Source organism: Lemur catta, chromosome 3 (genome assembly GCF_020740605.2).
Source record: "Lemur catta isolate mLemCat1 chromosome 3, mLemCat1.pri, whole genome shotgun sequence".
In the NCBI taxonomy this organism is placed as follows: domain Eukaryota; kingdom Metazoa; phylum Chordata; class Mammalia; order Primates; family Lemuridae; genus Lemur; species Lemur catta.
The window spans coordinates 109,452,259-109,467,246 of NC_059130.1; the positions used below are offsets into that span (position 1 = coordinate 109,452,259).

At 44.9% G+C, this 14,988-nt stretch overlaps 1 long non-coding RNA gene across 3 annotated transcripts in view; it reads left to right on the plus strand.

Moving 5' to 3' along the window:
* Nucleotides 1-14,988, plus strand: part of LOC123634405 — a 29,112-nt gene that overhangs the window by 3,951 nt on the left and 10,173 nt on the right. The window contains exons 1-2 of one of the 3 annotated variants that reach the window (XR_006733906.1): nt 11,897-11,925; nt 13,926-14,032. The exons of 1 other annotated variant lie outside the window; for it this stretch is intronic. This is a non-coding gene — a long non-coding RNA (uncharacterized LOC123634405). Of the gene's footprint in view, nt 1-11,896; nt 11,926-13,925; nt 14,033-14,988 lie in introns of those variants that run through there. One more of the 3 variants, XR_006733904.1, reaches the window with a different exon arrangement.

A 14,988-nucleotide genomic window follows, 5' to 3' on the forward strand; every position in this document is an offset into this window, starting at 1 on the left:
TCTATAATTCATTCATTCATTCAGTGAATAAAAGAGATGGTAATCTCTGCCCTGATGAAGCTTAAATTTTTTTAAATTTATTTTTTAAAGAGATGGGGTCTTGCTATGCTGCCCAAGCTGGAGTGCAGTAGCTATTCACAGGCACCATCATAGTGCACTAGAGCCTTGAACTCCTGGACTCAAGTGATCCTCCTGCTTCAGCCTCCTGAGTAGCTGGGACTTCAGGTGTGCACCACCATGCCCAGCAGAAGCTTACATTCTGATGGGAGAAAAACAACAAAAATAAATAAGGCAATGGTACGGCATGTTGAACAGTAGTAAGTGCTGTGGAGAAAAATAAGGGGCAGCTGGGATAGTGATATCTGCCCATTGCCTACCCCAAAAGGCTGTGGTGAGGATGAATGAGCTGATAACCTTACTCTGTCAAACAGTAATGGACTGGGCAAACATAAAGAGTAATTATATATAGTATAACATTTTGTTAAATGAAAGCATTTATAGTAGTCCTATACTGGCCCAGGAAATGTGGTGATCCAGGGAGTGAGAACCTAAGTTTGGGTGAACTTGGACATCCTCCAGCCCAGGGCGTCTCAGTCCTGGTGGTCCTGTAAACTCACCTGGGCACCTCAAAAAACTTCTGCCAAGGTTGCACTGCAGAGCCATAGAACCAGAGTCCCTGGGGTGGGGCCAGATTGTCATGGTTTCCTATGAGGTGCTCAGGTGATACTAATGTGTGACCAGGGTTGAGAGCCACTGAGGAACCTGAAGGCAGAGAGAGGGAGCGACTTGCCCAAGGGCTGGCACCCAGGGCTTCTGGCACCCAGACCTGAGCTCTTCCCACTCCCAGGCTGAATGTGTCACTGTGTGCCACTCAGTGCATCATTTTCAGTGCCGGAAGCCCCTGCCAGGATGTCATGGCATCCTGCCCCTTCTCCCACCTTTCTGCAGGCTAGGATGTCTCCATGATATGAGGACTAGACCCCCGATGGCTCTGTTTGACAATCCAGGGCTGTGACTCTTCCCAGTAATGACCAGGCTGTTGGTCATTCCAAATTCAGCCTCTGGTGTGGGCTGCACTATGCTCCCCACTAAATTCATTTGTTGAAGTCCTAGCCTCCAGTACTTCAGAATGTGATTGTATTTGGAGACAGGGCCTTTAAAGAGGTAAAATGAGGTCATGTGAGTGTCCAGTTTGACTGGCATCATCATAGGAAGAGGAGATCGGCACACAGACACAGAAGGAAGACCATGTGAAGACGCTGGAAGAAGACAGCCATGTGCAAGCCCAGGAGGAAGGCCCTGAGAAGAAACCAACCTTGCCAGCACCCCGATCTCAGGCGTCTAGTCTCCAGAACTATGAGGAAGTAAATTTCTGTTATTTAAGCCACCCAGTCTATGGTGCTTTGTTATGGCAGCCCTAGCAAACCAATCCAGCCCTGTACCTGGTTGTTCACAGGGTTTCTGATCCCCGTTGGTGCTGGAAGGAGAAGGCATCTCAATTTGATTCTCCTTGTAGCCTCTGAACTTTATGTACCCTTCAAAATTCAAGACTGCCTTAGTCTGTTTTGTGTTGCTATGACAGAATACCACAGACTGGGCCATTTATAAAGGAAAGACATTTATTTCTTACAGTTCTGGAGGCTGGCAAGTCCAACATCACGGTGCAGGCATCTGGCGAGGACCTTCTGTCTGCATCATCCATGGTGGAAGACGAAGGGCAGGAGGGCTGGGAGCATGAGTGGGGGCTGAACACGCTTGTATCAGGAACCCACTCATGATAACTAACCCACTCCCTTGCTAATGACATTAATCCATTCTTAATTAATACTAATAATACCCAATTACCTCTTATTAGGTCCTAACTTCTGAACACTGTTGCATGGGGGATTAAGTTTCTAACACATGAACTTCAGGGGACACATTCAAACCATAGCAAAGACCATGTTCAAATATCTGTTTCCAGGGTACTTTCATGCCACAAATAGGATTTACCCTACACTTCCTTACATCATGGGCACGTTATTGATGTTATTTTTCCTCCTAATAGATTGTGAGCTTCTTGTGTCTTATTTATCTTTGCATTCTCTATAGCATCAAGCACAGTTCCCTAAACATAAATAGATGTCCAGCAAGCAATCGTGAATAAATAGATGAAATGAAGTAATTGGCTATGATTTCTTAGATCATCAGATAAGGATGAATAATGAAAGTAAAAAGTACAGGTCATGTTTAGGGAGCATGTGTTACATACACAATTCACTGAATTGTCTAGACAATCCTATGAGGTAGATACTGTTATTTATTGCACTTTACAGATGAAGAAACTGAGGCTTGGACAGGTCGTATATAACTTGCCCAAGGTCACCCAGATAGGCTGGCCCTGGGGTTCTGGGCTTACCCACTATGGGGTTAGTGCTGGTCTGGAGAAGAAGATGGTGAGGGATCTTCAAGGGACACATGCGCTGGGCAGAAATGTCACTAACACTCGTCATCTGACCCTCTGTTTGACTCTTGCCCTGGGCATCGCTCTCTGACCCGTCCGTCTGTCCCAGCCTCATCCGGACTCCTCCCTTCTCACACCCGCCATCTCAGCTCGCGGGTGACTCCTGTTCCTTAAACATGCTCTGGATGACATTGTGTCCATGTCAGTGCCTGAGCCATGACTTCCAGAGAAATGCACCCTGTGCCTCCCCACCCCTCCCCTCCATGAATGGCCTTCCATCAAGATCCCACCTCCTGCCATGAAGTCCATCTGACCCCCCAGTAAAAAGTAATGCCCTTCTCGGGGTGCCCCAGTGCCGGGGCTGTACCCAAACTGTGGCCGGTGATCCTTTCTGTCTCGTACTACAGCGGGCCATTTGCAGATCTGTCTCTCTTGCTGTGCTGTCGGCTCTGGGAGGGCGAGGGCTGAAATTTATATTTCTCCATACACTTAATGTTAAACAGATTTTTTAAATGTTTGATTTGTAAATTGAGCTCATTTGCTTTATAGCATCCTCTGCCTTGTGTGGACTCTGCCTTTTTTGCCAGCTGTGGCCTCGGCAGGGAGAGGTGGCCAGCAGGATTTATGGAGGAGATGTTGTACAGAGTGCATGTTATGGGAACAAGGCACCCGGACCACTCCTAAGGTGCTGAGGACTTTCTTTTTGCCCAGAACTGCTCTGTCTGGGGACATTGAGGCATTATTCCCGTGAGAGAAGACCATGTCCATGTGGAGTTAAATACTCCTGGAAACCAAGATTTGGCTGCTTTTTATTCTGGGATCCACTTACCAAGCACCAGAGGAACTAGAGGTGGGTATGACCTAGTCCCAGGGCTGCTAAAAATCACAGAATCCTGGCTGCCCACCAGCCTGGACACTGTGGGATTTTCTGGAAAGACTGGTGTAACCAGGGATCTGCTTCCAGGATGTGCAGATTGGGGTTGGGCGTTTATCCTTCTCTTTCTCTCTATCTGCAAGGTGAACTGAGTTCACAGGGCAGGGACAGCGATGTCTGCACAGCCTGGCACGGTTCAGATAACAATATCCTTGGCCTCTGTGGCACTTGAACAGCTCACACAACCTGTTCACTCCCTCATGAAAGGCCGAGGATTTGGGAGATGGGGTCAAGTCAGAGCATCTCTGATGCCACCAGCTGCACCTGCCCAGTGTTTCCTGGGCCATTCACTCCTACAATGACGCTGCCAGGCAGGATCATTACCCCGTCCTACACACAAAATGACTGGACAAGACGTCATGGTGAAGGGGGACTTCAAGCGCAGCAGTTAACTCAGAATCCCAATTTCTTTCCAAATTTCAAACATACAAATCCTCAAGCCTGCTCCCCCAGCTGGACCCCAGAATCCCCTTACAATACTGGCAGCCTGAGTTCAAGGGGAGTCAGCCGTTCTAGGTGTCTTCTCAGCTTTCGTCATTTAGTCCAGCTCTCCTGGCTTCACACGTGAGAAAGGGTCTTGCTCCACAGAAGGGAAAGGACTGACTTACGGTCGCCTGGGGAGCTGGGAGGAGTCAAGATTAGAACTCCCAACAGCCTCCTTCCTACACAGGGGTCAGGTGTAAAAGCCCATGACCAGTGAAACCAGAACATGTTCCAGAGAAAAATAATTTCACAAATCAGGAGACAGACAGCAAGTGAGTGGCCATCTGGCAGGACAGCTTCTGGGATCCCAGAGAAGCGGCCAGCCTTGAGAGGCAGGTGGCAGTGCCCCAAACATAACACTGGTCATTAACAGGAAATATACTAAAAATTGATTTCTAGACCATATCTTTTGCTGTTTGTCGAATGCAAAGCACAGAATTTGTAATGATCAAGTTCAGAGGCTGTGGCATGAAATCAAGGTAGTTCCAAAGCATTTAGCTCACTCATACGACCACCCTCCAACATCCCTGCTCACCACCACTTTCAGAACCAAGTTCAAACTTAGGTCAGCATTCGGGGCCCACCTTGGTTTGGTATTAGTCCATCTTTCTAGCAGTATCTCCTACCATGCATTTATTTACATCCAACCCTCTGCCAGACCATACTTGCTCCCCAAAATGTTGAACACTTTTCTGTCTTTAGGCTTTTATTTCTTCTGCCTAGAAAGCCATTCCCTTCTAACTCTGCTTTGTCAAAATTCTGTTAATACTCCTGCAAGCCTTGATTCATTTTGTCTTTCTTTTTTTCCAGCTTCCTGAGTAGAATGTCTTAATTATTGAGACTCAGTACTTTTGTTTTTTAAATACATGTGTTTAAGGCTACTGTGCATTTTCCTCTGAATTCCACTGTGGTTATAGCCCCGGTGTCAACAGAGAGACTGTCACCACTCGCTTATAAAAATGAGATTTTCCAGAAACAATTTTGTTTTCCTCTTTAACTAACTGGTGGTTAGATTAATTTTTCTATCTTTTTATGGTTTTCTGATTTTATGACATTGTGGTTAATGGATGTGAGCATATAGGATTTCTGCTTTTCTGTGGTTTGTTGAAAATTTTCTTGTGACCTAATACTTGAAGATTTTTAAGGGACGTTTAATATATGCTTGAAAAGAATATGTAATACTGCTTTTTGGGGTACAGGTTTTGTTTTGGTCTGAATGATTGTGTCCTCCTCAAATTCATGTGTTGAAACCTAATCCTCAATATGATGGTATTCGGAGGTGGGGCCTCTGGGAGGTGATTAGGCCATGAGGGTGGAGCCTCGTGGTGGGATTAGTGCCCTTATGAGGGGCTAAAATGACCAGAGTTCTTTCCTTCCACCACGTGAGGACACAGTAAGAAGTCGCCATCTGTGAACCAGAAAGTGGGCTCTCACTAGACGCTGAATCTGCTGTTGCCTTGATCTTGGACTTTCCCAGCCTCCAGAACTGTGAGAAATAAATTTTTGTTGTTTATAAGCTTCCCAGTTTATGGTATTTTGTTATAAGAGTTCAAAAGGGCTAAGATAGTCTTATTTATTTATATATATATGCACATACATATGTGTGCATATATATGTCACACTTTATTATATATAATAAATCACATAATATGTATCATTTACTAGATTACATTATATAATATATAGTCTATGTAATGTCATGTTATATTTTATATAACATAATCAAGCTGTTTAATTTGTTATTTAAATTTAAATTATCTGTACTTATTTTTTGTCTACTACTCTCTTAAAATACGTTTTCAGATCTCTCCTTACATTTATATTCCTCTCCTCCATGGACTTTCTCCAAAAGCTCCAGACAGGCTTCTTTCATTTCAAAGCTGGTGCTGTCTCTGGGATGAGCCCCTTCTAGGAAGGGTTGACGGTGTCCTAAACATGGCTTTGTCCCCTGTGTCTCTTTCCCTCCAAGCCTGGAGTGCCATTCCTCCCCCCTCGATCCTTAGGTGCCCACCTGTTCCCCAGGACGCAGGTCGCATCCTTCTCATCCACCACGCCTTCCCCGGGCACTTCCTTGACTTCCTGTTACACTTGACAACTGTGGCTCTGATTATAAGATAGCAATAACATATGCTGGGCTTACCTTCTGGGTTACTGTGAAGACAAAGGAGATAATGAGTGTGAAAAAGCTTTGAAAATGCTGAGGTACACGTGTCAAATTAATTACAATAATTAAATTAATAATTAAACTCATAACGATCGGAGCACAAAACATCAAGATTGTGCTGTGCCATGGAATCTGTTACAGGGCAGTGTTATCAGGAATTAATAATAGCAGTGGAGAGATGACTATAAGTCGGGCTTGTAAATTGCTCAAAAATCAAAGTGAAACTCCTCTGGGATTTGCGGTGTTGTGTATGTTGGTTTTCATCCATGGTTCCTGGCTCATAACTCCCATAGTCCTTGTTATGATCCTGGGAAGCTCTAGGCCTCAGGAACAGCCTCAGGAGATAGAATTTCTCTCTCTTACGTTGTCCTCTCCTCCTTTCACCTGCCCAAGGCAAAAGACCCTGATTCCAGAGAGGGTCCTGCCCTATACCCTGGAGGAAATACTAGTGCACAGAGAGGCCAGGAAGAATCTGAACAGACAGGCCTTGCTGGGTTTAGATCTTGTACTTTTTGTCCAATCACATTTCTACATGGTTGTCAATCATGCCCAAGTAATGAAACCTCCATAAAAACCCAAAAGGACAGGCTTTGGGGAGCTTCCAGATAGCTAAACACGTGGAGGTTCCTGGAGGGTGGTGTCCCCAGGAAGGGAGTGGAAGCTCTGTACCCCTTGCCCCATACCTCACCCTATGCATCTCTTCATCTGTATCCTTCAGAATATCCTTGGTAATAAAGTAGAGAATGTGTTTCCCTGAGTTCTGTGAGCTGCTCCAGTAAATTAATCTCACCCAAAAAGGGCATGCCAACTTGAGGCCAATAGGTCGAAAGTTCCACAGGCCTAGACTTTGGACTGGTGTCTGGGGTTGGGGGAATGTTTTGTTACTGCCTAACCAGGTTCCGTGCCCACAGCCTAGGAGGCAGCTAATACACTGAGGCAGCAGATGTTGCAGCAGAGAAAATATTTAATATCACAAGGCACTGAGTGAGGAGATGGAAGGAATTTCTCAAATACGTCTCCCTGAGAATTTTGAGGCTAAGGGTTTTAAAGGTAGTTTGGCAGACAAAGGGCTAGGGAATGGGGTCTGCTGATTGGCTGGGGATGAACTCATAGTGTTGGGAAGCAGAAATTGTCTTCTTGCACTGAGACAGTTCTTAGGTAGAGGGTCACAGGACCTGTTGAGTCAGTTCCCATCTATGGCCACTGGGCTGGTTGGCGTCAGTTAGTCCCCCCAAGTGAATGGAGAGTCTGGAAGATATCAAAGATCAGTCTTGGTTTTACAATAGTGATGTTATCTATAGAAGAGATTGGGGAAGTCACAAATCTTATGCCAGTCAAAGATCTGTGACTCTTAAGCAGTAATTACAGAAAGGCAAGCTATGACAGAATGGCTGGTTAACTTTTAGCTATGTCTCTATTTCTGTATAAGTCAGACTTTTACCACAGTTCTTGTCTTGTGGCTTTACATTACTTTAATATAGACGGTTTCAGTTTTGGAGACTGAGACCTCACCCTGTGGGTTTTGACTGTATCTCCAGGTAGTGTTGGGCCCAGCTGGTGTCCACTTGGTGTGGAGGGAAAAAACCCACATTTGGACACAGAAGTCTTCTTCTCTGTTGATGATTATTGTGGTGTGAAAGGGAAAAACACAGTTTGGGAGTTGTTGTTTTTTTCCCAAAAGAGAGCTCTTTTAATACGATTAATAATGGAATGGCATTTTGAGATCAGAAACTGTTCTCAGAAGCAACCTTGGGAGGAATGTGATTTTTCAAGGCTTTGCTTCTCTTCTGTAAAACCTGGTGGCTCTTCGTTTAGATTTCAACCAAAGATGGTTATCCTTAATGTTTTTATACTGCAAGGAAATATAAAGCCTTCAAGGAAAAATCTTTTCTTCCCAACTTCAGGGCAGAGAGAGTAATCCTCCGTAGGCGGTAGACAAAAAATGTCAGTCTGGTTTTCTCCCTCCTACCAGATTAGCCACCAAATATTCATAATAACAATGATGATAATGTTATTACTTATTTAGAGCATGTTATATATCAGAACTCTGCTATGTGATTTACAAATGTTATCACTAGCCTTGACTGCAAGGTGTTTTATTGTGATCATTTTACAGATGAGGAAACTGAGGCTCACAGAGTTTAATATTAGGAGTATTGCCCCAGGTCACACAGTGGTGAGTCAGCATCTGACCCCAGGTCTGTCTGACTCCACCACCTGGGTTCTCTGACCCGTGCAGAGATCCTCACCACCTGGATCTATCAGCAGTCTGCTACCTAGGGCCCTGGTCTCCTCCCTCTCCCTGCTGCAGGGTGTCCCACTCACTTCTGCCCGACCAATTGTCCTGAAGCCCCAGTAGCACAATCTGGCTTCACTTTCACGCTTCCTGCAAACTGCAACAATCCAAAGGGTAAAGTCCAAACTCCCTCCTCATCCTCCTCCTTCACAAATGCCCTATCTCCAGCCTCATTTCCTACTTCCTTATTGTGCAAACTCTAGGCTGAGCCAATGCAGTGACTGCTCTTTGCTGCTCCTTGGCTCCCGCTCTCTCTTCTCTGCAGGGTCTGTCCCCTTTATCTCTATTTGCCTGGCTTCCTCTGTCCTTACAGCCCAATTCACCCTTTCTCTCTGATGAGAACGTTCTTGCTGAGTTCAGCTCTCAGTGATCCACTCCAGCCTCAGAATTTCCACGGCATCCATCATTCATTCATTCATCATCATTCCAAGCTGACCTTTGTCAGGCACAGTACAGGCATTGGGGATATAGTCATAGCTCTAACTCCAGAGTTATGAACAGATAATTACAGTCCAAGCTGACAGCCCTCGACAATGTCAAATGATGACAGTGTGCCAAGCACCACAGAAATATGGTGACGCACAAGAGAAACATGAGCCCTGTCCAGTGGAGCTCCCAGCCTGGTAGGGAGGCCTCTCGTACCTTTGGTGGAAGATGGGAGATGTGCAGGAGTGGAGAGGGGGTAGAGGCAAGAACAGTGTGGAGACTGGACCCAAAGCCCAGATAGTGGCAGCTGGGATAGAGAGGAGGGACCAGGGATGGTGCAGACATGCTGAGATTTTTCATAGGAGTGAAAAGTCATAATGACTTACTTCTGCAACTCCTAGGTTGGGAGTGGGTGGTGTATTAGTTTGCTAAGGCTGCTGTGACAAAGTAGCACAATCTAGGGGGCTTAAACTGCAGAAATGTATTGTCTCACAGTTCTGGAGGCTGGAAGTTCGAGATCAAGGTGTCAGCAGTGTTGGTTCCTGCTGAGGGCGGTGAGAAAGATCTGTGTTGTGCCTCTCGCCCAGCTTCCGGGGGCTTGCGGCAGCCTCTGCTGTTCCTTGGCCTGTGAAAGCATCATCCTGATCTCTTCCTTCATCTTTACATGGCATCCTGTGTGTGTGCGTGTGTGTGTGTGTGTGTGTGTGTGTGTGTGTGTGTGTGTGTGTTGGTGTCCAAATTTGCCCTCCTTATAAGGACACCAGTCACATTAAATTGGGGCCCACCCTGATGATCTCATCTTAACTAATTACATCTCCAACAACTCTATTTTCATATAAGGTCATATTGTGAGGCACTGGGGATTAGGACTTCAACATATGAATTTGGTTGTTTTTTTTTTTTTTTTTTTTTTTTTGAGACAGAGTCTCACTCTGTTGCCCGGGCTAGAGTGAGTGCCGTGGCGTCAGCCTAGCTCACAGCAACCTCAAACTCCTGGGCTCAAGCAATCCTCCTGCCTCAGCCTCCCGAGTAGCTGGGACTACAGGCATGTGCCACCATGCCTGGCTAATTTTTTCTATATATATTTTTAGTTGTCCAGATAATTTCTTTCTATTTTTAGTAGAGACGGGGTCTCACTCTTGCTCAGGCTGGTCTCGAACACCTAACCTTGAGCTATCCTCCCGCCTCAGCGTCCCAGAGTGCTAGGATTACAGGCGTGAGCCACCGTGCCTGGCCAACATATGAATTTGGGAGGGACACAATTCAGCCCATAACAGGTGGATAGCAATGACATTAAATGCATTGGGAATTATCAGAGGAAAACATTGTGGGAGGGAAAGTGACAAATTCAATTTTGGATTTGTAGAACATCAACTCCACACTTGTGAGGCTACTGTTAATGATCCCAAGAGATCCCAGATATGAAAGATAAATAATTAGTCAATGTAGGCCGGGCGCGGTGGCTCACGCCTGTAATCCTAGCACTCTGGGAGGCCAAGGCGGGTGGATTGCTCGAGGTCAGGAGTTCAAGACCAGCCTGAGCGAGACCCCGTCTCTACTAAAAATAGAAAGAAATTATTTAGGCTGGGCGCGGTGGCTCACACCTGTAATCCTAGCCCTCTAGGAGGCCGAGGCGGGTGGATCGCTCGAGGTCAGGAGTTTGAGACCAGCCTGAGCGAGACCCCGTCTCTACTAAAAATAGAAATAAATTATCTGGACAACTAAAAATATATATAGAAAAAATTAGCCGGGCATGGTGGCACATGCCTGTAGTCCCAGCTACTCAGGAGGCTGAGGCAGTAGGATCGCTTAAGCCCAGGAGTTTGAGGTTGCTGTGAGCTAGGCTGACGCCACGGCACTCACTCTAGCCCAGGCAACAAAGTAAGACTCTGTCTCAAAAAAAAAAAAAAAAAAAAGAAATTATTTGGCCAACTAAAAATATATATGGAAAAAATTAGCTGGGCATGGTGGCGCATGCCTGTAGTCCCAGCTACTCGGGAGGCTGAGGCAGGAGGATCGCTTGAGCCCAGGAGTTTGAGGTTGCTGTGAGCTAGGCTGACGCCACGGCACTCACTCTAGCCCGGGCAACAGATCGAGACTCTGTCTCAAAAAAAAAAAAAATAATAATAATAATAATTAGTCAATGTAGTAGAAATTCGAGGCCTAATCCATCGTTCGCTCTGGCCATTGCCTTAGGAGACACATTCCTCATCTCAGTCGCTTTTAAAAGAACAGTGGGGCTTTGAGGCTGGTTTAAGAGAAAATAAACACAGCCAGATGGGGCCAGTAGGCCATCTCTGGCAATGAAAAAACTTTGATCAAGTTTGTCTAATGGATAATTACAATTCTAAAAAATGAAACACAATGAAATAGAAATAGCTGTCATCTGCAAGACCACCATACTGCTTTTAGAAAGTTCTTCCTGATGTGTAAGGTTGGCATTTGTTAAAGTTATTCTACAGGGACTAGAAGTTTCCTTTTCTGGGTCATACTGGTGTTAAGTGACTTAGCTGATACAGAGTAGGAGCCCCTGTTAGGGGCCTGCCCATCCCCCCTCCAGCATGGAAATAAAGGAAAACATTGAGTCTGTAACAGAAGGGGTCTATAACCCCTGTAACAGATATGGAAAGGTAATATTGAGAGGGGGGAATGTGTAACAGAAGAAGTGGCTTGAAAAAAAATGGCAAAAATGTTTTATGTCTCTCTAAAACATCCCCACTTCCTTTGGAGAGCTAAGACCTGCATCTCTGCCTCAGGCCAGCGGTTGGGAGGGGCAGGGGAGTGTCTTTTGTTCTTTGTGCCACAGAAGATGGGATTAATCCGGGCAGGGGTCATGAGATCATTTTAGCTGAAGACGGGATGAACCCAGTTGGAGGTCACAAGATTGTCTTAGCCAAAAGTGGGACTATGGGATTAATCAGAACCTTTAAAAGCTCTGTACTTCTGCTCAGAAGCCAGATGTTGGTACTTTGAGACAGGAGTCTGCTAACCTCCTTGTTTGCTGGCAAGTTAATAAACTCGTCTTTCCTTCTCCTCAAACCACTTGTCCTCATCCTTCTGGTGTAGCCTCGGGGACAAGTGCTGACCTTTTGGTAACAAGTCCTTTCAGCGGAAGTTCTGGCCACCTGGCTAGCCTTGAAAAGTGAATGGGAAACATCATGAGGACAATGGCCTTCCAGGTGAGCCAGAGTCACGAGGTGTTCTGGTCCCCCCACCCCCATTCCCGATGGAAACTAAAAGATGGCATCTCAACATACGTTCTTGAGTTGTTTTTCAAGAACCCCCACTGGATGGAAAATGCAGATGAGGGGAACTGAGGAGTTAGACTCTGACTACCATTCTTTGTTCTAAATTTCCCCCTGAGGGGCTTGTCACACCCATCCTAACATTCCTTTCCACTAACCCAAGAATCTCAGAATCCACCTACGTCCATCTCCTCCCCACCCCCGCCTTCAGGATATCCTGCCTTCTTGGGTGGGGCCGATGTATAACCTCCATGTACTGACTTACAACTTTTCTTGCCTGAAATGTACCCCTGCCTTTAAAAACCCTAGATTGTAAGCCATAGGGGAGTCCAGGTCATAAGAGTTAGCTGCCTGGGCTCCTTGCCTGGTGCCCTGTGATAAAGCTGCTTTCTCCTGCTGCAACTCCCGGCTTCAGTGTCTGGCTTTCCTGAACTGATGAGAGCAGACACCAGTTTGGTTCAGTAATGCAGCCACATGCATGAATTCATTTAAGTAAACACTTCCTGAGAGCATGCGATGGGCAAGGCACTGAGCGAGGCTGTGAGATGCACATTACTGTTCTCTCTGTTTTTCCCTTATGCAGTTTCTTATCTGACCTCCCACTGCTCTGTGTTTTATTAGCCACTGCGAAACTTCCACTGTATGTTTTTCCTTTCCTAAACTACATGAAAACTATATGGTTCTTTTTTTTTTTGACAGAGTCTCACTCTGTTGCCCGGGCTAGAGTGCCGTGGCATCAGCCTAGCTCACAGCAACCTCAAACTCCCGGGCTCAAGTGATCCTCCTGCCTCAGCCTCCCGGGTAGCTGGGACTACAGGCATGCACCACCATGCCCGGCTAATTTTTTTCTATATATGTTTTTAGTTGTCCAGCTAATTTATTTCTATTTTTGGTAGAGACAGGGTCTTGCTCTTGCTCAGGCTGGTCTCAAACTCCTGACCTCAAGCAATCCTCCCGCCTCGGCCTCCCAGAGTGCTAGGATTACAGGCGTGAGCCACCGCGCCCAGCCGAAAACTATATTTTTAAAAACAGTTCCCTTCAGTCAAAATTCTATTAGTTAGATTGATTTACATTTTTACTTCTTGATTATATTTTCTGTTTTATGGCCAAAATATAATCAGAAAACATATAATGGTCAAATATCTTGCTTTCCACGAATTTAAATCAGTGAATTTGGTTTATAGCCTGCTCGGATTCCTAATCCCTGCATTTGCCATGGTTACTCCAAAGCGTCTGTGAGCAAGGGGGTACCTGCTGCTCAGGGTTGGGCTGGTACTAATGGTCATGGTCCTCCTAGTGTCAGCTGAAGAAATGACAAGGCTCATAAGTTTGAAAGGAGAGCTTTATTTCTTTTAGAGAGTTGCAGCCTGCAGGTGGCCGTTCTGACAGGCCTTGCTTCAGATTATAAAATTAGTGGAAGGGTATGATTTCATTTTTATAAAAGAAACAGGCCATATTTACACAGAGAAAAGATTGCAGCCTATACATATATTGAAATGTTTTTAATAGTTATGTCTGAATATGAAAATTATGGAATTATTAAAATTATCTTTATCTTCTTTTATTTATATTTATGTTTTATAATGGACATGTAGGTAACAAGATTTTTAAAAAGGCATTAATAATAAGGGAAACTGAAGGAGGGGCAAGGGATAAGGGAAACTACGGAAACTCTTTACTTTCTGTTCATTTTTCTATAAAACTAAAATTGCTTTAAAAAATAAAGTTTATTAATTTTTTTAAAAGACTGTTAAGATGACTGTACCTGTTTTAAAGCTTAGCATTGAGTTTAATGCACTAGTGTTAGTTGAAGGAACCTAGAAAGGGGGAAAGTAGCTAACTCTGGGGGTGACAGTGAAATATCTGTTGGCGTATCAGGTTTCCCCACCCTAACCCTAATCCTAACCCTATCCCTAACCCTAATTCATTGTCAGGGGCAGAGTCCACACCTGCATCATCCAGAGAGAAGGCACACAGCGGATGCTTGGTGTATGAGTGAAGGAGTGAATGAGTGAATACATGAAGCTGAGCCAGAAACAGGGTAAGGCATTTACTCAAAGGAGCTCAGCCATAGGCATCCTCTTTTCTCCCACAGGTTTCTTTACAAATTGTGTAACTTTTCCTAACCAATATAAGAACATGCGTTTAAAGTCACTCCAAGGATAGGAGGACAAGTAGGGAAAAAATAAAGATATATGCATGTATGTAGTCCTATTTAAGATCAAAATACCGGCTGGGTGCAGTGGCTCACGCTTGTAATTCTAGCACTTTGGGAGGCCAAGGTGGGAGGATGGCTTAAGCCCAGGAGTTTGAGGTTGCTGTGAACTCTGATGATGCCACTACAGTCTAGCCAGGCCACAGAGTGAGACTCTGTCTCAAAACAACAACAACAACAACAAGAACAATTTGCTTTTGAATCTAGTGATATAAATCAGACTTGTTAAAAATAATTGTAAGGAGCCCAGGCGCGGTGGCTCACGCCTGTAATCCTACCACTCTGGGAGGACGAGGTGGGTGGATTGTTTGAGCTCAGGAGTTCAAGACCAGCCTGAGCAAGAGCAAGAACCTGTCTCTACTAAAAATAGAAAGAAATTATATGGACAGCTAAAAATATATATAGAAAAATTAGCTGGGCATGGTGGTGCATGCCTGTAGTCCCAGCTACTCAGGAGGCTGAGGCAGGAGGATTGCTTGAGCCCAAGAGTTTGAGGTTGCTGTGAGCTAGGCTGACACCATGGCACTCTACCCTGGGCAACAGAGCGAGACTGTCTCAAAATAAATAAATAAATAAATAAATAAATAAATAAATAAATAAGACCAAAAAAATTAAAAAATAATGGTAAGGAAAGAAATCGTATGCAGTATTTTCTGGCTATAAATCAAAGTTGTAAACAAAAAGACAAGTAACCCAATTCAAAAATGTCCAGGAGAACTTGTACTAGTTTTCTAGAACAGCTGTAACAAATTACCAGAACTTGGTAGCTCAAACTGTGAGAG